Source organism: Vulpes vulpes, chromosome 1 (genome assembly GCF_048418805.1).
Source record: "Vulpes vulpes isolate BD-2025 chromosome 1, VulVul3, whole genome shotgun sequence".
NCBI classification, from domain to species: domain Eukaryota; kingdom Metazoa; phylum Chordata; class Mammalia; order Carnivora; family Canidae; genus Vulpes; species Vulpes vulpes.
The window spans coordinates 162,064,772-162,086,707 of NC_132780.1; the positions used below are offsets into that span (position 1 = coordinate 162,064,772).

General features: G+C 35.0%; 1 protein-coding gene across 6 annotated transcripts in view; it reads left to right on the forward strand.

Moving 5' to 3' along the window:
- Positions 1–21,936, forward strand: part of SMAP1 (small ArfGAP 1) — a 175,162-nt gene that overhangs the window by 102,343 nt on the left and 50,883 nt on the right. The gene's annotated exons all lie outside the window — the stretch shown is intronic.

Genomic DNA, 21,936 nt, shown 5'->3' on the forward strand with positions numbered 1-21,936 from the left:
TCTGAATTGTATGGTAAAAAAATCTTCAACAAACAAAAAGTCAGCAAACTTTTTTCTGTAAAGGACCAGTTGGTAACTATTTTAGGCTGTAGATTGTAAGATATCTTTCATAACTACTCCATTTTTTCTTTGTAAAAACAAGCAGTAAATGAATGTGTTCTGATAAAACTTTACTTACAGAAACAGTTTGTTGAGATCCTCTGCTTTTTGCCTTCCCAACAACTGAGAATTAGTTGCAGTGAAAGAAGCAGAGTCAGGAAGACAGCCAGATTCAAGCCCTTGGTCTGTGGTTAACTATCTCCTTGACAAAGTCAGTTAACTACAGAACCTTCTTTCCTTCATTTATTAATGACAGGGTTTCCTAAATGATCTCAAAGTCCTTTTGGCAATAATAGTTTTTTTTTAATTTTTATTTTTTTTTAATTTTTATTTATTTATGATAGTCATACAGAGAGAGAGAGAGAGGCAGAGACACAGGCAGAGGGAGAAGCAGGCTCCATGCACCGGGAGCCCGACGTGGGATCGCGCCCTGGGCCAAAGGCAGGCGCCAAACCGCTACCCCACCCAGGGATCCCCGGCAATAATAGTTTTAAATTTAGAATTATTCCACCTACTGAACACACGGACAGATTCCTAAAATCATTTTAAAATACTCTTTTTTTTTTTTTTAAGATTTTATTTATTTATTCATGAGAGACACAAAGAAAGAGAGAGGCAGAGACACAGGCAGAGGAAGAGGGAGAAGCAGGCCCAATGCAGGAAGCCTGATGTGGGACTCTATCCCGGATCTCCAGGATCAGGCCCTGGGCCGAAGGCGGCACTAAACCGCTGAGCCACCCAGGCTGCCCTTAAAATACTCTTAAAGATGACTTTCAGTGTTGTGCAGAGCTGGCCTTTAGTCACCTTTTCCATATTATTTCATACTGGTTCCTCACCCACCATAATTCTGATCTCTTAATCAACTGTTTTACTGGTTTTTTTTTTGTTTTTTTTTTTTTTTTTTTTGTTTTTTTGTTTTACTGTTTAAACACAAAGTCTAATTTAGGAGAAAAGGCATTTAGTTATTTCTTTTTCTTTTTTTTTTTTTTTCTAAGATTTTATTTATTTATTCATGAGAGAGACAGAGAGAGGCAGAGACACAGACAGAGGGAGAAGCAGGCTCCATGCAGGGAGCCCGACATGGGACTTGATCCCAGGTCTCCAGGATCAGGCCCTGGGCCGAAGGCAGCGCTAAACCGCTGAGCCACCAGAGCTGTCCTAGAAAGTGTTTCTTATGCAGATTTTTGCCACTAGCTTCTTGAAATTCATGAAAGAAAAATCAGTTCACAAAGTATATGAATGTAGAAAAAAAAAATCCCAGGAAGGAAATTAGAGAAGCAGTGGTATTATGGGAAAGAGAAGGTTCCTATTTTAATACTATCATTAAAAAGTTTATGTCAAGATATGACAAGTATTTGATTCTTTAAGAAAATGATATAGATGAAAAATGATTTTTTTCCTACTAGTTGCAAAAGAAAAAATCAGCAAAGTTGCTTTTTTGAAGGTTTTTTATTTTTATTTTTTTAAAGATTTTATTTATTTATTCATGGGAGACACACAGAGAGAGAGGCAGAGACACAGGCAGAGGGAGAAGCAGGCTCCACGCAGGAAGCCTGATGCGGGACTCAATCCAGAGACTCCAGAATCTCGCCCTGGGCTGAAGGTAGATGCTTAACTGCTGAGCCACCCAGGCGTCCCAGTTTTTTATGTTAATAAAACTTAAAAAATAAATTTTTACTTGATAAATATAAGTGATTTAATCTTACAAAATAAGTGTAAACTACAATTACAAATCTGTTGAATTTAAAATTTCAGTACAGCCCTATGAAAGTAAGCAACCAATTCTAAACCAAATTGTTCTTAGTAAAACATTATAAAGTTAAATTAGGTGGCTCATTGCCAGTTGCTATATTGATAGGTGTTTTTTGGCAGTCTGACCAAGATATTTACACAGTCACCAAGCTCTCAAATGTAATTTAGGCTAAATAAGCCTTTCATATGATACATGAATTCATTTGAGAATAAGATATTTCTGATAATTAATGCTTTTATAGAAATCATAGAACATGGTCTAGGTGAGTAAGCATAGCAGATGCCTCACAGAGCATTTTCATAAGTGGGTTTGGAAGATTCCTTGTATTTTCCACAAATCATTTCATTCCCAGCTTAACGCTCAACCTTAGAGATTAGTTTGATGATAATCTTTTGTTTGTAGATTTAAAAAACAATAGGTGCAATATCACTGTACATTAGGCTTAAAAAGCATTTTAATGCAGCTTCTCTATTATCTAAGTTTTATTAAGGTATAGATTGCTAGTTTCTATTGACAACTTCCTATCTTTTTTAGCTATTAAGTACCCTTTTAAAAATTAATATTTTCTCATTGAAAAAGAAGATCACAGTGCTATGCCTGAGTATAAAGAAATCATATGTTTTGTATATAGTAAATTTATAGTTACTCATTCTTTAACCAAGAGACAGAGCCTAGCTGATTTTTAATAGCCTCTCTCTCCCCATAGTACCCATACCATATATGTTTTTAATAAGTTAGAAAATGTGTGTAAGCAAAAAGAAATATCACCACAGATCTGACCACATAGAAAAAAATATCGCTAACATTTTGAAGTTTATCCTTCCTGATTGTTTTCCATGGAAATGTATATATCTACGTGAGATCACACTATACATATTATTTTGTTACCTACTCTGCTCCTCTGTCATTTAACAATGTCTTTGGTTAAATCTTCAATGCCCTTTCTTCTTGATAAATATACGTATGCTTTTTTTTCTTTAATGTTCCATTGAGTGGATACATCATAATTTATCTTACTCTGAGTACAGTAAGATTCTTTTTTTTTTTTTCCCACAAAAACAGTTTTATTTACTGAGTAAGTGAAGACCTCAGGCCCTTTACATCCCAACCCCCTCAAAAGGATGGGGCTGGATAAAGGAGCAACCTGGGGCAGAAGGTCCCCTGTCCCTCAACACAAGACGAGAGAGGCTCAGGGGCTGTGCAAACAGTAAGATTCTTTTTAAAATGTATTCTCAGGGTGCCTTGGCAGCTCAGTTGGTTAAGCAGTTGCCTTTGGCTTAGGTCATGATCCTAGGGTCCTGGGATTGAGCCCTGTAGCCTGTCAGGCTCCCTGCTCAGTAGGGAGCCTGCTTCTCCCTCTCCCTCTGCCTGCTCTTTGTCTGTCAAATAAATAAATAAAATCATTTTAAAAAGTTTAAAATGTATCTCTCTTTTGATTAATGAAAATATATATATAATCAGAGTACAGCTATGTGATAACTTCTTAGGATCAGTTTTTAAAACCAGAATTGCTAAATCAAATGATATGAACTTTTAAAGAGCCTTCTGAAAAATATTAACAAAACCCTTAGAAGACAGAGATGGAAGAGCCTGAATTTTGGTTAGAAGACTTCAATCTGCTTCTCAGCTCCACTATTTTCTAAATGTCTGAACACTCTGAGCCTCAGTTTTCTCATATATATATATTTATTTATTTCCTAAAATCAAAGACTGTGTACAGTATGACTTCTGTCTGAACTAGTAAAGGATTAAAATAGGCTAATCTCCACATTCTTTTGGCTCTGAGAATGGGGAAATGGGTTGGTTCAGATAGATGAGGTAAATCCCTCCCAGTTAAGACAATTTTAGGGTTCTTCTAATTTGCTCTTGTCAACTATTAACTTTACTAGTGTAACTGCTGTAACTGTTTAAATTTTAAAATTAATATAATAGGAAGAACACTCAACTATTTGCTGGTAATTGCTTAGAGCCACAGATCTGATCCTGTGGTTTTACAAAATGCATTCCCTCTTTCTGCTGTAATTTATCACTGCATTTGTTTTGTAGCTGTGCAGATTCTGCCCAAACATTTGTTTGACTTCACTGTAAGTTTAAGATATTGACAAGGAAAAGCTTCTTCAGTGGTGATAGTTTCTTAGCGACTTCTATTACAATCTTAGTCTTTTTTCTCATGTATTTAATTTCCTAAGTTTCAGATTTAATATCTGTTACTTCCTAATATGTTGGGTACCAGAACATAAGAATTTGCCTGATTGCTTGTGGTGGGTATTATTGAAGTTCTGGCTAAATTACAATTTAAAGGTTTTTAAAAATGCTTTGACCATATGTATGTTTACATTTAGTAACAAATCATTTAAAAATCATTCACAAGTTTTGGTTTTTTTTTTTTCATTTGTTTTACTGACTGTAATTCAGAATAAAAGCTTTTTGTTCTTGTATTTAACCCTTTTTTATAAGCAGCTGAGGACACTATATTTAATTTTATATCTCAGTGATAGGAAAATAGCTGCATTGGTCTTGCATAAGACATTAATTCTCATGCTTTGTGTAAGGATAATTAGTACAATCCCTTTCTATTATGTTTGAGTTAAATTTGCTCTAAGGGGAAAACTATAATTCTTAAGCATCTTCATTATTTAATTTGAAGATTCTTTAACAGATCACAGCAGAGTTCATCATAAAACTGTTATGGTGTCTTCAAAGACTTTGTAAAATCTGAGACACTGAGAGGGAATTGGCCCATTGTATTCTGTGTTTCCATTAATTGCCAAAAGGAATGGGTTTAAGATTATATTTGTTTCCATTTTACTTCCTATGGATCTGCATCCCCATGTTTAACTGACACACTTGGGGCTCAGTTGTGTGCTGTAATGTCTTATTAAAGAAGATATTAAAACTAAAAAAACTGGTCATTTTTGAATACCTACAGCATGCCAAACACTGTTTTAGGTATTAGGGATACAGTGCTGGGGGGATGTCCTTATAGGATGTTTAGCAGCATCCTGCCAGTCCTGACAATCCAAAATGTCTTCAGACATGCTGAATGTCCCCTGTGGGTAAAATCTGCTCCACCTTTCAGAATCACTAATTCAAATTATAGATACATCAAACTGGGTGTTGATGTCATTTTTCGTCTTCTGGAATATTACTTTTGTGATACTTAAAATTATTTGTCTAGATTACTACATTTATTTGAAAGTATTGGAGTGCCAGAATAACTGGCAGCAGAATAGAAAGATTCCAGCGTCATCAAAACTTAGTGGGGGCCTGAACACTGGGAAGAATTAAGATAACTAAGCCTAACTGCTTATAGAAAAAGTACAAATGTCAAAGCTCTTCAGTGTTTACTTACTTGTTTTCACTTTTTGTTAATGCCTTTTCAAGTATATACAAATTCCAGGGAAACTGAGTAGATATTGTATTCTAATTGTACCTTTCTTATTTTTGTCTCAGTAACTTTGATTTGGTTCTATATCCCCCTCCCCGTCCATATCTCTTTTCTCCACTGAACCAAGTCTACATCTACTTCTAAATCTTTATCATTATGATAATGATATTCAGCCTCATTTCTTTCTATAGCCATTTGTTTCTTACTATAAAAATCATGGAAAATACAAGAAAAGTAAAAAGGAAAATCAGTTTTAAATTTAAATCTCGCCACTTACAACATTTTGGTTTTTACTTCCATTTTTTCCCTTGGTAGATTGTATTTTTATATTTTTGTTTCCTCATTCCTCATTCCCTACTTAATATTTTATATATATATTATATATATAAAATGATCATTTTCTTATGCAATGTTTGTATAACCATAAATTTTACTATAGGGGCTGAATTAATAAGTTTTTATTTTTAAAATATCTAACTCATTTCATGACATTTTCAAATATAGGTGGAAATGAAAACTTTTATAGGACTTAAACAGGGCACTTTGTACAGGACACTAGAATGACTACTAACAAAAAAATAAAATGAGAAGTATTAGGATGTGGAGAAATTGGAACCCTTGTGCACTATTGGGATTGTAAGTTGGTGTGGCCACTGTGAAAACTAGTGTGGTGATTCTTCAAAAAATTAATTATTTTTACGATGACCATATAATCCAGCAATTCCACATCTGGATATATATACCCCAAAGAATTGAAACCAGGGAATCAAACAGATATTTGTACACCCATATTCATAGCAGCATTATTCATAATAGCCAAAAAATGGGAAAAAAACTAAATTTCTATTAATGGATAAATAAATAAACAAAATGTGGTATATACATACAGTGGAATATTATTCAGCCTTATAGAAAGAAAGAAATTCTGACACATGCTACAACATGGATGATCCTTAAGGACTTTATACTAAGTGATAAGCCAGTTTACAAGAGGGTAAATATTGTATGATCCACTTCTAGGTACCTGTATGTACATAGAATAGTCAAATTCATAAAGACAGAAAGTGGAATGGTGGTTGCCAAGGGCTAGAGGGCAGGAGAAATGGGTAGTGATTATTTAGTGCATATAGAGTTTCCATTTTGCAAATGAAGAGTTCTGGAGATGGATGGCTGTGATGTACTTAGAGCTACTGAACTATACACTTGAAAATAGTTAAGGTAAATTTTATGTTACATATATTTTACCATAATTAGAAAGTTAATACATTTTCAAAGGACTCCTTGCAAATATATACAATTTTATCTTTATAACTCAATTTTAATGAATTTTATAATTTAATTTCATTGGTATGTTTTTCTTTGGGGTGCACATTTGGACATTCACGAACTATGGTATTTATTTTGGCTTCCCTTTAGCCTAATGTTCTGTTTATCTGAGTTATAATGTTTGCTCTTGTAATTGTGCTGTTTCAAAAATTATTTTTAAATATGACATTTAAACTTCCAAAACAAGGACATTAATTTATTTTACCATGATTGTAATGTGTTGTACTGACCTGTGGTAGTGTGGGAAAAGTCACAGGCATCTAGAGACTACTAAAAAAAGATTTGCTTATCAAACTGAGTAATGACCACTCACCAGTTAACAAATGTGAATAAAGATATTTTACCTTCCCATTTATTATGCCATCCTTACAAATGAGAACAAAAATGAATTGAGGATGGAATGCCTGGCTCAGCGGTTGAGTGTCTGGCTTTGGCTCAGTGCATGATCCTGGGATTCTGGATCGAGTCCTGCATTAGGCTCCCTGTGCGGAGCCTGCTTCTCCCTCTGCCTATCTCTCTCTCTCTCTCTCTCTCTCTCTCTCTCTCTCTCTCTCTCATGAATAAATAAATCTTTAAAAATAAAGAATTGAGGATGAAATAGGCTTAAATGATAAAAAAAATTTGCATAACATGTTTTCATGTTATTCATGAAATTCAGTACTCTTAGATGCTTCTCCACTCCACCAACCATATACACACTATGTGATAGACTAAGACTACTCAAAAGAATTGAAGGTTAATGTTATGTTTTCTTAATTACATAAAATTTCTAAATATAAAATTTTGCTGTATTATTTTTAGCTTTTCTTCCCCTGTTTTCACTCCAATCCCCAAGCCCTCATCTCAATAAAAACTAGTAGGAAAGACTTCTACTTTGAGCCCTAACTTGTAATGCCCTGGTTGTATTAACACATAGTTTTTCTGGTATACTTTTATTTTTAATTGAAAATAAATTTGTTAAATGTACAAAAACTCCAAGAAAAGTTTCAAAACCTATTCCTTATATAATTTGAAGATCATTTTCTGTACATTCTTTTTTCTTCTTCTTTACATTCGTTTTTTATTTTTTATTTATTTATTTTTTAAAGATTTTATTTATTTATTCATGAGTGATACATAGAGAGTGGCAGAGACACCAGCAGAGGGAGAAGCAGGCTCCATGCAAGAAGCCTGATGTGAGACTTGATCCTGGGACTCTGGGATCACACCCTGAGCCAAAGGCAGATGCTCCACCACTGAGCCACCCAGGCATCCCTTTACATTATTTTTTTAAATTTGACTTCAAGTCCGTTGACATTTAGTATATTATTAGTTTAAGGGGTAGAATTTAGTGATTCATCAGTTGCATATAACCCCCAGTACTCATTACATCAAGTGCCCTCCTAATGCCCATCACCCAGTACCCCATCCCCCTACCCATCTCCTATCTAGCAACCCTTAGTTTCTTCCCTATAGTTAAAACTATTATAGTTTGCTTCTGTTTTTCTTATTTTTCATTCCTTCCCCCTATGTCCATCTGTTTTGTTTCTTAGATTCCACATATGAGTAAAATTATATGGTATTTGTCTTTCTCTGACTGACTTATTTCACTTAGCATAATATCCTCTAGCTCCATCTAGTCATTGCAAATGGCAAGATTTCATTCTTTTTGATGGCTGAGTAATATTCCATTATATATATATACACACTGCATCTTCTTTATCCATTCATCTGTTGATGAACATCTGGTTCCTTCCTTGTTTTGGCTAGTATGGATATATATTGCTGCTATAAACAGTGGGGTGTATGTGCACCTTCGAATCACTATGTTTGAATCCTGTGGATAAATACCTAATGGTGCAATTGCTGGGTTGTAGGGTAGTTCCATTTTTAACTCTTTGAGGAACCTCCAAACTGTTTTCCAGAGTGCTGCACCAGTTTGCATTCCCACCAACAGTACAAGAGGATTCCTCTTTCTCCACATCCTTACCAACATCTGTCATTTCCTAAATTGTTGATTTTAGCCATTCTGACAGGTGTGAAATGGTATCTCATTGTGGTTTTGATTTGTATTTTCCTGATGTTCAGTGATGCTGAACATCTTTCCATGTGTCTCCTGGCCATTGGTATGTCTTCTTTGGAGAAATATCTGTTTATATCTTCTGTTCATTTTTTGACTTATCTATCTATCTATCTATCTATCTATTTATTTATTTATTACTTTTTGGCTATTGCATTTGGTAAATTCCTGATTTGATTTTGTATGCTCACCCTTTATCTGATACGTCATTTGCAGATATCTTCTCCTATTCCATACGTTGCCTTTTAGTTTTGTTGATTGTTTCCTTTGTTGTGCAAAACCTTTTAACCTGATAAAGTCCCAATAGTTCATTTTTGCCTTTGTTTCCCTTGCCTCTGGAGACATGTCCAGCAAGAAGTTCTTGACCAAGGTCAAAGAGGTTGCTGCCTGTGTTCTCCTCTAAGATTTTTTTTTTTTTTTAAAGCTTTATTTTTTTTTTTAATTTTTATTTATTTATGATAGTCACAGATTGAGAGAGAGAGAGGCAGAGACACAGGCAGAGGGAGAAGCAGGCTCCATGCACCGGGAGCCCGACGTGGGATTCGATCCCGGGTCTCCAGGATCGCGCCCTGGGCCAAAGGCAGGCGCCAAACCGCTGCGCCACCCAGGGATCCCTCCTCTAAGATTTTGATGGACTCCTGTCTCACATTTAGGTCTTTCATATCCAATTTGAGTTTATTTTTGTGCAAGAAATAAAATAAATTCTTACATAAGAAAGTGGTCCAGTTTCATTCTTCTGCATGTGGATGTCCAGTTTTCCCAACACCATTTGTTGAAAGAGTGTCTTTTTTTTTTTTAATTGGATATTCTTTCTCGCTTTGTCGAAGATTAGTTAACCCTAGAGTTGAGGATCCATTTCTGGGTTCTCTGTCCTGTTCCATTCTTCTTTGTGTTTTTGTGTCAGTACCATACTGTCTTGGTGATTACAGATATGTAATACAGCTTGAAACCCAGAATTGTGATGCTGCCAGTTTTGTTTTTCAATGTTACTTTGGCTATTTGGGTTCTTTTTTGATTCCATATAAATTTCAGAGTTGTTTGTTCCAGCTCTGTGAAAAATGCTGGTGGTTTTTTGATAACATTTTGCATTGAGTGTGTAGATTACTTTGGGTAGTATAGACTTTTTAACAATATTTGTTCTTCTAATTTATAAGCATGGAATGTTTTTACATTCTTAGAAAAGATTTTATTTGAGAAAGAGAAGAGAATAAGAAGGGGCAGCACTAGGCAGAGGGACAGGGAGAAGCAGGCTCCCTGCTTGGCAATGTGGGGCTTGACCCCAGGACCCTGGGATCATGACCTGAGCCAAAGGCAGATACTTAACCAACTGATCAGTTGGAATGTCCAGGCAGACATTCTTTATCCATTAATTCATCTGTTGGCATTTGACTTAAAGCAATAAAATCTGACCAGAAAGTAAAAAATATACAATGATGAAAGGACAAGGTGTTTCTCTACTCACATGGGAGGAGTTCATGTTCTATTTTTAAAAAGTATCAATCTAAAAAAAAAAGTATCAATCTATAAATATATAATATGTTATGTATGCATGTCTGTGTATACACACACACACACACACACACACACACAGTAAAGAAACCCCTGGCCTTAGGGTTTCTAGCTCTCTCTGTGTGTCACCTGTCTAAAGATGGCTATTGTAGATACACATCTTTTTTTTTATTTTATTTTTTTAGATAGACATCTCTATCTTAGATTTCTTTCTTGCCTCTATGATCTTCTACTACCAGTCTGGCCCCCATTATTATTACTGTATCTAATAATATTAGCTGTAGATCTGGGGAAATAGATACTGTCTTTTCTGGTAGCAATGGTAAGCATTCTTCTTCTTCTTTTTTTAATGGTAAGCATTCTTGAGGTATTGCTCCAAAAGTATCCAGAATGGTTTTTAAATGTAGATTATAAAAACAAGTCTTATCACTTAAGAGTTACTACATAGTGTGAACATCCTTACAATCTGATGAGGGTAATCGTAGCAGTAAATATTAATAACCTTATAGAGATGACTGTGTGGTCTTTTTTTTTCTTCTGTGCCCAGTACTCTCTAGACCATTCTCATTTGAAACTTTAGCTTTTAGTTTCATAGTTTCATATCTTTGATCAGATGTCATTAGAACCTTGAGGTGTGCACTCTATTTTACATCTTGTTTCTTCATTTCACCTGAATTCAGTTCTCGGAGTGTGCCATCTGACTTCTTAATCCCACTCACACTCAACCCTCCTCTTTTTATTGTATAAAGCATGCTGACCAAGTTGGAGTTCTGTTCTGGCTACTGTGATATTGTGTGATTAAAAGTCTAAGTTTGATAAAAGTAATCTTAAAAGGGATTTGGTCTGACAGTTTGGTTGCTTTCAAGGAGATTAAATGCTACCACTGTTCTGCATCCAGATATTTAGTGAGTGAGTGTGTGTGTGTGTGTGTGTGTGTGTGTGTGTGTGTGAGAGAGAGAGAGAGAGAGAGAGAGAGAGAGAGAGAGAGAGAGAAAGGGAGAGAAATATTTATTTAGAGAGATAAACTTGCAGAATTTCTGGGAGGAAATATTTGGATTGAAGATAGCAACTATTAGGATCCTTGCAGTGTACAGGCACACTAAAGGATTGGAAGGAATATAAAAATGGTAAAGATAGAACTTATCAATAAGAATCTTAAAATCCAGAAAGAGCAAATGGTTGAAAGGGGAATAATATGAATAGTAACCTTAGCAAAAGGCCAATACAGTACAGCAGAAGAGGTACAGAGTGTGGAGGTTAAGAAAAGTGAGAAATAACATTTTGGGATTATTAGGAACGTCTTCATGGTGGTGGTTATATTTGACATGAGCTTTGGAAGATTGTTAAGAAAGAGGAGGAGAGGGCAACAAGCAGAAGGAATAGCCTGAAAAATTATTGAAATTGTAAGGCATATTTTGACAATAATAAATAATACAATTTAACTAGAATATAGGACAATGATGGAATATTAGACAAAGATAATATTGAGAAAACCTCACTCAGGCTTCATGATGAACAGTGGATCACTTCTGATTTTGAGTTGGGAGTATATTGATTTGAGCAATGGTTTAGGAAGATGATATCCTCGCTGCAGAATATCAGATGTATTGACAAGAGGAGCAGCAGTGAGCAATAATTCATGCAAGAGATAATTGAGGCTTGAATGGAGAGTGCTATGTTTATAAAAGTAGATTAGCCACCATCTGCCTTTGTAGAAGAATGAGTGAAAGGCTTTTTTGTTTTAATGCAGTTTGCTTTTTAACAAATAGCCTTGTCAGACTTAAAGGGGTTGTTGTATCAGATTCATTCAGTCAGTCATTCAACAAATACTTATTAAGCAGTCATTGTATATACAACATTAAAGACACAGTTATAAAAAATTCCTGCCTTCATGTAACAACGTATGCAGAATCATTTTAAATGTGTAAGGCTCTTTACCAATGAAAGGTATTAGTGTGATGTTTAGTAGTTATCACCACTAGTACTTTACATTAGCCAAAAGCCTAAAAATGGCATTATTATGCCAATACTCTGCATTTTATCTGTATTTAAAAATTTTAATTGATCATTAGACTTGAAATTATAGAATTGGTAATGAGTTTTAAAGTTTAGTACTTTGAAAAAAAAAGTTTAGTACTTTGACGAACATGCATTTATTTTCAAGGAATTTTAGCAAATGCCTATTTCAAATATTGTTGAATGCAGGAAATTCCCTTGAATCTAAGAAATTCTCCCCAATTCCATTTTCCCCCCAACCAGTAGATAGGTTTTGGTGTTAGGACTTCATTCTCAGAAGCAGTAGTTCTGAGACAATATAAGAATCCTTCACCTCTAAGTTATTTTGATTTAGCAGGTCTGGGGTGGGCTCCCAAAATTTTGTATTAACACACAGACCCTAATGGAGATGAAATACAAGAGCATATTCTTCTGCCATTTTCTTGACTTCTTTATCACTAATCGTGTTGAAGTTAAACTTGTATGGTTCTGCAAAGTAGATACTAGTCCAATGTCCCTAATTTTTCTTATCTGAGACCTTATTATTATAACTTGTAAACTTAAAATTCCTGCAGCTGCTACAAGGGGAAGTAATCCTTTCTTCATAATTTATGTGAAAACATGTGAGGGAAAATACAGTTGATTTGGGCTAAACTTTTGGTCTCTAAGGGATTTAAAAGGGGTTTGTAGCTTTCGTTAATGTCCAGAGCTCCCAGGAGAGCTGGGTCAGAAAGCACTGATCAAAGTCAACCCAGAGAAAGCCTCAGGACCGACTCACAGGTGGCATCTGTGCAAAGGGATGATGAAAAGAAACTTAAAAAAAAGGAAAAAAAAAGGGGGTTGTATAATCATGGTTCCTTGCAGTAATACGGAATAGAGTATTGGACTTTCCTATCTTTCTGCCAGCTATTATCTATGCTTGTAGAAAACTGGGACTTTTTCTCTTCAACCATAATTCTGGATTAAAATCCATTGGAAAGATCCTTTTAAATGACAACCAGTCTACATATTTACTGAGAGCGTCCTTTACTTCTATTTTGTTCGTTTTCATAGTCATCCCCTTTGTGACTGTTGTATTTCTTTTTTTTTTTTTAAAGATTTTATTTATTTATTCATGAGATACACAGAGAGAGAGAGAGAGGCAGAGACACAGGCAGAGGGAGAAGCAGGCTCCACGCAGGGAGCCCCACGCGGGACCCGATCCCAGGTCTCCAGGACCACATCCCGGGCTGAAGGCGGCGCCAAACCATGGAGCCACCCAGGCTGCCCTTGACTGTTGTATTTCTAGCTTAAATCCTTTCTGGCTCCAACTCTTTGTTGATTGTAAAGGGAGGTCAGAAAATTAATTCAATATTTCACTGCCTAGCTGCTTTGAGTTCTCTGAAAACCAGGTAGAAAGCAGTAAGATCCATAAGGGAATAAAGAGTTACTCTTTAAACCATTTTAGAAGACCCAAAGATGTTGAGCATTGTCTTTGAAACAAATATTTGTGATTACATTACAGAATCTTTTAAAACAAAATTGTCAGGGTAAGGTTGTTATAATATTTATGTAAATTTACCTTGATTATAAGATCATAAATCTTTAGAATCTATTTTTCAATATATATTGTATTTATAAATATAAATTTAGTCCAGATATTTAAAATCTTTTTATTATTTATATGGAAAATGTCAAATGTATACATACTTATTACTCAGCTTCAGCAGTTATCAACTCATGCCCAGTTTTATTTCAACTATACATTTATTCTATTTCCCCATATTATTTTGAAACAAATCCTGGAAATTATATCACATTATCCACAAATATTTCATTATAGATCTCTAAAAGATAAGGGCTTTTTAAAAGACAACAAAGGGGATCCCTGGGTGGCTCAGCGGTTTGGCGCCTGCCTTTGGCCCAGGGCGTGATCCTGGAGTCCCAGGATCGAGTCCCATGTCGGGCTCCCAGTGTGGAGCCTGCTTCTCCCTCCTCCTGTGTCTCTGCCTCTCTCTCTTTCTCTCTCTCTCTATGTCTATCATAAATAAATAACTAAATCTTTTAAAAAAATTTTAAAAATTAAAAAAAAATAAAAAAAAACAGAATGCCATCATATATACTAAAAAAAGACTAATTATTCCTTATTCCTCACCAAATACCTTATAGTGTTCAGATTTCTAATTATCTCATATAAGTTTTTTTCTTGGTGTGTTTGTATCAAAATACAGGTCAGATTGGTTATGTCTTTAAGGTTTCAATCTCATAATTCCTTCTTCACCTATTCTTTTTTTCCTTCTAATTTACTTGTTGTAGGGAAAAGGATGTCTTTTCCTTTCCTACTGTATGAATTTTGCTGATTTGTATCTCCATAGGTCTTTTGCCCTTTGTATTTCCTATAATTAGGTAGATGGATTTCCATTTGATTTTTTTTAAGCTACTATTATGCTATAATTATTTTTCTATCAGGAAATAATATCTGGCTATTTCTCTTCTTGAGATGTTAGCCCATTTACCTTAATACCTATGTCTAGGAATCTATTAGGGGCTGCAAAATGGTGATACAGTAATTCTGTTATTTCTTTTTCACTCAGTAGTTGAATTATTCGTACTAGTTTGGTAGTATAATTCACATAGGAAAGACAGCTTCATTCTTTCCCTTTATCTAACAGTTTTCAAAGTAATGAGTTGATTCATCCTTCAGTTGTGTACAATTAGGTTTCTTTATTTTTGTCTCATTAAATATTCATGAATTTAAACATATATGGTGTGGTCTGTCCATTCAAGTTATTATCCTTTGATGTGAAGCCTCTTCAGGTTGGCTCCTGAGCCTTTTTTGTGATGCTGCTCTAAGTAGTATAATTGTTTTAAGCTCATCTTGTACATTGCCTGCCTCAGACCTGTAAACCACTTGCCATTTTACTAAGGAGTTTTGGTTCCCTTTAGCAGAAAAGGGTATTTCATTACCACAGTGTAGGTCCTATTGGTGTTCATTGTCGGCATATAGTTCCTTAAATTTAAATTGTTTACTCTCTGCCTTTCATTTTATAGAAAAAAGTTGTGACTAATAATAACAAATCAAGAACAGATTGTGGATTTGAATTTAAAATTCTATAGCTTACTGATTTTCTTATTAAAAAAATATGTGTCCCCAAAATGAATAGCCAACAGTGACTTTCTTAGATTTGTTACCTGTTGCTCAAGAACCACAGGCAGCAGATGTTTATTTCCATTCCCATTTCTCCATTATTTTCACTTTCATCCCTTTGTAAATACCATTTTTAAATATGATATTATATTAAAAATTGATAGGGTATGCTCGAATCTTGTTTATAATGAAAGCCTATTGATGTGGTTTTCATTTTATGCTATTTTGCCACATATGAACATATTTGCAAACGAAACAGAACACAGGAAAGTGTTGAACTAGAGATTTCTTTTGTGAATTGGTATCCTGGAGATACTCTTGACTTTGAGGATAGAGTCTTGAGGTAGAGAGGTTTGTTCATCAGACTTGCTTTCCCCAATTTTATCTTTTTCACCTTCTGGTTTCCTAACCCTCTTTCTTTCAGAGGAAGAAGAGAAGCTGGGCTGGAGGACACTAAATCTGTGGTAGTGGAAGTGTGTTCCCATAAAATGTTGGCATTCTTCAAACTGGATTAGAATATTTACTACTGAAGTATAATGCATGATAATCTTTTTATTTCCAGTTTGTGTAAAAATCATGCTAATAACATTTTCCAGTTGTAAATTTTTCTACAATGTTATTTTTTTAATAAATAGTTTTGAGATGTAATTTGCATATTATGTCACCCATTAATATGTACAGTTCAGTGTTTTTTACTGTATTATTAGAGTTGTACAACCATCAACATTGTTTAATTTTAGAACACCTCATTACCCCTAAAAAGACCCCTTAGCTATTAGTGATCACCAAACTCCCCTCCTCCTGACCATGGTCACCACATAATCTTTCTGTCTCTATGGATTTGCTTGTTACAGATATTTTATATAAATAGTAGTAAGTGTGGTATTTTGTGACTGGCTTCTTTAATTTAGCATATGTTTTTAATGTTTTTTTAATGTCATAGCATTATGACAGTACCTTATTTTATTACAGTATATTTTGTTACAAGTATGGAGCAAAGAAGTGGTTATTCTTTCATCAACAAAATTATGAGCTTGTCAGAGTTTTAGAAAATATCATTCTTTAATGATGTAACAGTAGAAAGAACCAAAAGTAGTCATTTATTAGGGAGGTATTTGAAATCTGGAATCCGTGGTTTACAAGACCAAGAAGTTCCATACTTATACATGTTTCATTGAAAGAATATTGTCCATTTATGGTCTATGAGAACCAGAAACGTGTAATTAAAATCTGAGTTTCCATATTTCAGTTTTTACTGAAAATTTTTTATGTAATTTTCTATTCTCCCTTTATTTTTTCTAAAGTAAACATAAAGTGACTTAAAAATATAAAAAAATTAAAAGCGTTGCTTAAACCCAGGTGATAAGTGATGAGAACTGTTTGCTTGATAAACTGAGAACTAAATTGACTGCTAAATGGAAGTATCTGTGATATAGTTTTTATTGAACAATAGTAATATTTCTAAGATTTTTAAATAGGATACCACATATTAATTATTACTTAAAACTGAGTTTTATTAGTAAGAAAGGAACATACTGCTGAATTGGCATTAATATGCCTCTACTTAAGATCGTTTTAGAAAGACTTGTCTTAGCTCCTGGCTTTAGGCAGTGGACTGGATTCCTTGCCCATAGTGTTCTCTATAGGGCAGTGACTTCAGTTTGTCTCTCTGCTTTGCCTTTCCATTTGATTTCTGCTCCAGGAAGATGTTCATCTCAATTCTGAGCCAGACTAATCTTACGGGTTTTCTCACATGTTATTTTTTTATGTGTTTGAAGCTGAAGAGATGTGATTAAGGATGAAATTCTGGAATCCTGTTGGCTATAGAATGTTATAAGTGGAAAACAGAAGAAAACTTAAAGAATATCTTCCTTGATTAATAAGTAAATGTGAACTAAGATACCAAATAGTCATTTACCATATATAAGCAGTATCTATTAGATATATCAATAGAAAAAAAAGATATATAAACACAGATATTATTCATTGATTTTCATGTCATATTTTTATACAGTAAAATGTAAAGAAACAGTCATAATTTGTGTTACAGAATTGTGAAGAGAAAGACAAGAGAAGAAAATTTGATTTGATGGTAATAGGTATGCTCTGTTTTGGTACAGAGACTAGAGAAAGATTGTGAAACCTTTATGTATTATTCAAAGTAATTTTGAAGGGCAGCCCAGGTGGCTCAGTGGTTTAGCGCCGCCTTCAGCCCAGGGTTTGATCCTGGGGACCGAGGATCAAGTCCCATGTTGGGCTCCCTGCATGGAGCCTGCTTCTCCCTCTGCCTGTGTCTTTGCCTCTTTCTCTCTCTCTCTGTGTCTCTCATGAATAAGTAAATAAAATCTTATAAAAAAAATAATTTTGAACCAGTGAGAAAGGACCTATCTAGGATAATACAGTAGATCTATATTTTTTCCTCTTAATTATACAGTTAGTTTAAACTCTCCTTTATAAATAAGCATTATTTTGAAACTTGTTTTCACTGCTATAGAAGAATTCTTAAGTAAGCATTTAATCTACAGAATTTTCTTTTTCAATAGGCTAAACTATCACACTTAAGAGACCAGTCAGTACAACCAGAAACTGTGGTTCAAGGGAGTAATCATAGCTGCTGAAGTTAGTTTTTGTAGAGTCTAAAGTTTGACTTCTCTATCCTTCTCAGTAAAACCAGTGTTAGAAAATATCACTCAAGTAGGACTTGAAGTTGCTGTTGGGATTTTATTTTTTCTATCTGTTTTCAAGATGTCCTATTTTTTTAAAGAGAAAATTCAGAGAATTTTTAAAAACTTTTGTTGTTACATTTTGAGTATATATCTATCTGGATGGGATATTTTATAACTTCATAGAGATTTCATTTAGAAGTTAAATTAGTTTTTAAAAATTTCCTAACCCTTTTATGATCTTTGAAGTATAATATATAGATATTAAATTTACAGCTTAAAAATTAATGTACTTGTGTAACCAATGCACAGATCCCTATACAAAAACATTTCTAATATTCCTGCACTCTTTTGGTCCTCCTAATTAAGCACTTTCCCAAAGTTAATCTCGTAAGATTTTTGAATAGGTAAGTTTTGTCTGCTTTTGTATTTCATGTAAATGAAATCATAAAGCATGTACTCTTTCTGTGTCTGGTTTCTTTTGATTTTCATTGTGTTTCTCAGATTCATCCATGTTATTGTGGATTCTTTTCTTATTGCCAGGTATTATTCTATTGTTGACATTTGCCATACTTAATTTGTCCATTCTACTGATGGTTGACAAGAGTAGTTTTTGGTTAGGACTTTGATGAATAATGCTGGTATGAATATTCCTGTACCTGCTTTTTGGTAAACACACACACAAAGCTTATTGGGTGTATACCTAAGAGGCAGAAATGTTGGATCATAGGGTATGTATATGCCCAGTTTTAAAAGTTTTCAAAAGTGATTGTATAAATTTATATTCTCTAAAATATTGCATAATTATACGATTACAATTATGATTGCTTTGCGTATTTTACAAAACTTGGTATACGTTGTCATTTAAAAGAACAATCTGATGGATATAGAAACTAGTATTTTTATAAGTATATAGAATGTCCTGGCAGTTGAAAGGTTATCTTTTTTTTTTTTTTTTTTTTTTATTTATGATAGTCACAGAGAGAGAGAGAGAGAGAGAGAGGCGCAGAGACACAGGCAGAGGGAGAAGCAGGCTCCATGCACTGGGAGCCTGATGTGGGATTCGATCCCGGGTCTCCAGGATCGCGCCCTGGGCCAAAGGCAGGTGCCAAACCGCTGCGCCACCCAGGGATCCCGGTTATCTTTTTTTTAAATTTAAATTCAATTCCAACATGTAGTATAACACTCAGTGCTCATCTCATCATGTGCCCTCCTTAGTACCCATCACCCACCTCCCCTTCTGCAACCCTTTGTTTTCTAGAGTAAGGAGTCTCTTACGGTTTGTCTTCCTCCCTGATTTTTCCCCCACTCAGTTTTCCTCCAAAAAACGATGGTAATTATCTTTCTCCAATTGGCTTATTTCACTCAGCATAATACCCTCCAGTTGCATCCGTGTTGATGTGAATGGGAGGTACTTATCCTTTCTGATGGCTGAGTAATATTCCTGTGTGTGTGTGTGTGTGTGTGTGTGTGTGTGTGTACACACCACATTTTTATCCATTTCTCTGGTGAAGGACATCATGGCTCCTTCCATAGTTTGGCTGTTGTAGACATTGCTGCTATAAACGTTGGGGTGCAGGTATCCCATCATTTCACAACATCTGTATCTTTGGGGTAAATGCCCAGTAGTGCAATTGTTAGGTCTTAGGGTAGCTGTATTTTTAACTTTTTGAGGAACTTCCACAATGTTTTCCAGAGTGGCTGCACCAGCTTGCATTCCTATCAACGGTGCAAGAGGGTTCACCTTTCCACATCTTCACCAACAATTGTTGTTTCCTGTGTTGTTAATTTTAACCATTCTGACAGGTGTGAGGTGGTATCTCATTTTGGTTTTGGTTTATATTTCCGTAACGACAAGTGATGTGGAGCACGTTTTCATGTTCTTGTTGGCCATGAGTAGGTCTTCTTTGGAGAAATGTCCGTTCATGTCTTCTGCCCATTTCTTGACTGGATTGTTTGTTTTTTGGGTGTTGAGTTTGATAAGTTCTTTATAGATCTTGGATACCAGCCCTTTTATCTGATATGTCATTTGTAAATATCTTCTCCCATTCTGTAGGTTGTCTTTTAGATTTGTTGACTGTTTCCTTTGCTGTGCAGAAGCTTTTTATCTTGATGAAGTCCCAGTAGTTCATTATAGCTTTTGTTTCCCTTGCCTTCATAGATGTATCTTGCAAGGAGTTGCTGTGGCTGAGTTCAAAAAGGTTGCTGTCTGTATTCTCTTCTAGAATTTTGATGGATTCTTGTCTCAGATTTAGATCTTTCAACCATTTTGAGTTTATGTTTGTGTGTGGTTAAGAGAATTCTGGTTCCATTTCATTCTTCTGTATGTGGCTGTCCAATTTTCCCCACCACCACTTATTGAAGAGACTTTTTTTCCATCTGGTATTCTTTCCTGCTTTGTTGAAGATTAGTTGACCATAGAGTTGACTATAGAGTTGAAGGTCCATTTTCGGGTTCTCTATTCTGTTGCATTATCTATGTGTCTGTTTTTGTGCCAGTACCATACTGTCTTGATGATCACAGCTTTGTGTAATACAGCTTGAAGTCAGGCATTGTGATGCCCCCAGCTTTGGTTTTCTTTTTCAGCATTCTTCTGGCTATTCAGGGTATTTTCTGGTTCCATACAAATCTAAGGATTATTTTTTCCAACTCTGTGAAAAAAGTCCATGGTGTTTTGTTAGGGATTTCATTGAATGTGTAAATTGCTCTGGATAGCGTAGACATTTTCACAATATTTATTCTTCCAATCCATGAGCATGGAGTGTTTTCCCATCTCTTTGTGTCTTCCTCAATTTCTGTCGTGAATGTTCTGTAGTCTGTAGAATATGGATCCTTTACCTGTTTGGTTAGGTTTATTCCTAGGTATCTTATGGTTTTGGCTGCAATTTATAAATGGGATCAATTCCTTAATTTCTCTTTCTTCAGTCTCATTGTTAGTGTATAGAAATGCAACTGAGTTCTCTGCATTGATTTTGTGTCCTGCTACATTGCTGAATTACTATATGAGTTCTAGCAATTTTGGGGTGGAGTCTTTTGGGTTCTATGCACAGTGTCATGTCATCTGCAGAGAGGGAGAGTTTAACTTCTTCTTTGCCAATTTGAGTGCCTTTTTTTTCTTTTGTCTGATTGCTGAGGCTATGACGTCTAGTACTAAGTTGAACAGTGGTGAGAGTGGGCATCCCTGTTGTGTTCCTGATCTTAGGGGAAAGGCTCTCAGTTTTTCCCCATTGAGAATGATATGCTGCAGGCTTTTCATAGGTAGCTTTTATGAATATTGAGATATGTCCCCTTTCTCCCTACACTTTGAAGGATTTTAATCAGGAAAGGGTGCTGTATTTTGTAAGATCCTTTCTCTACATTAATTGAGAGGTCATTTGGCTCTTGTCCTTTCTTTTATTAATGTGATGTATCACATTGATTGATTTACAAATGTTGAATCATCCTTGTAGCCCAGGTGTATAAAGTGGATAAATCCCACTTGGTTATGGTGAATAATCCTCATAATGTACTATTGGATCCCATTGACCAGTATCTTGGTGAGAATTTTTGCATCCATGTCCGTTCATCAGGGATGCTGGTCTTTAACTCTCCTTTTTGGTAGGGCCTTTGTCTGATTTTGGGATCAAGGTAATGCTGGCCTCATAGGAATTTGGAAATTTTCTTTCCATTCCTATCTTTTGAAACAGCTTTGATAGAATAAGTATTATTTCTTCTTTAAATGTTTGGTAGAATTCCCCTGGGGAACCCATCTGGCCCTGGACTTTTGTTTTCTGGGAAGTTTTTGATGACTGCTTCAGTTTCCTTGCTGGTTATTGGTCTATTCAGGTTTTCTATTTCTTCCTGTTTCAGTTTTGATAATTTATAGGTTTCCAGGAATGCATCCATTTCTTCCAGATTGCCTAATTTATTGGCATATACTTGCTCATAATACATTGTTAAGAAAGGTTATCTTTAAATTAGTAAATAATTTAAGTAGCTTGAGACATTTGTGACCAGTACATGAGAGTTCTTCCAGCC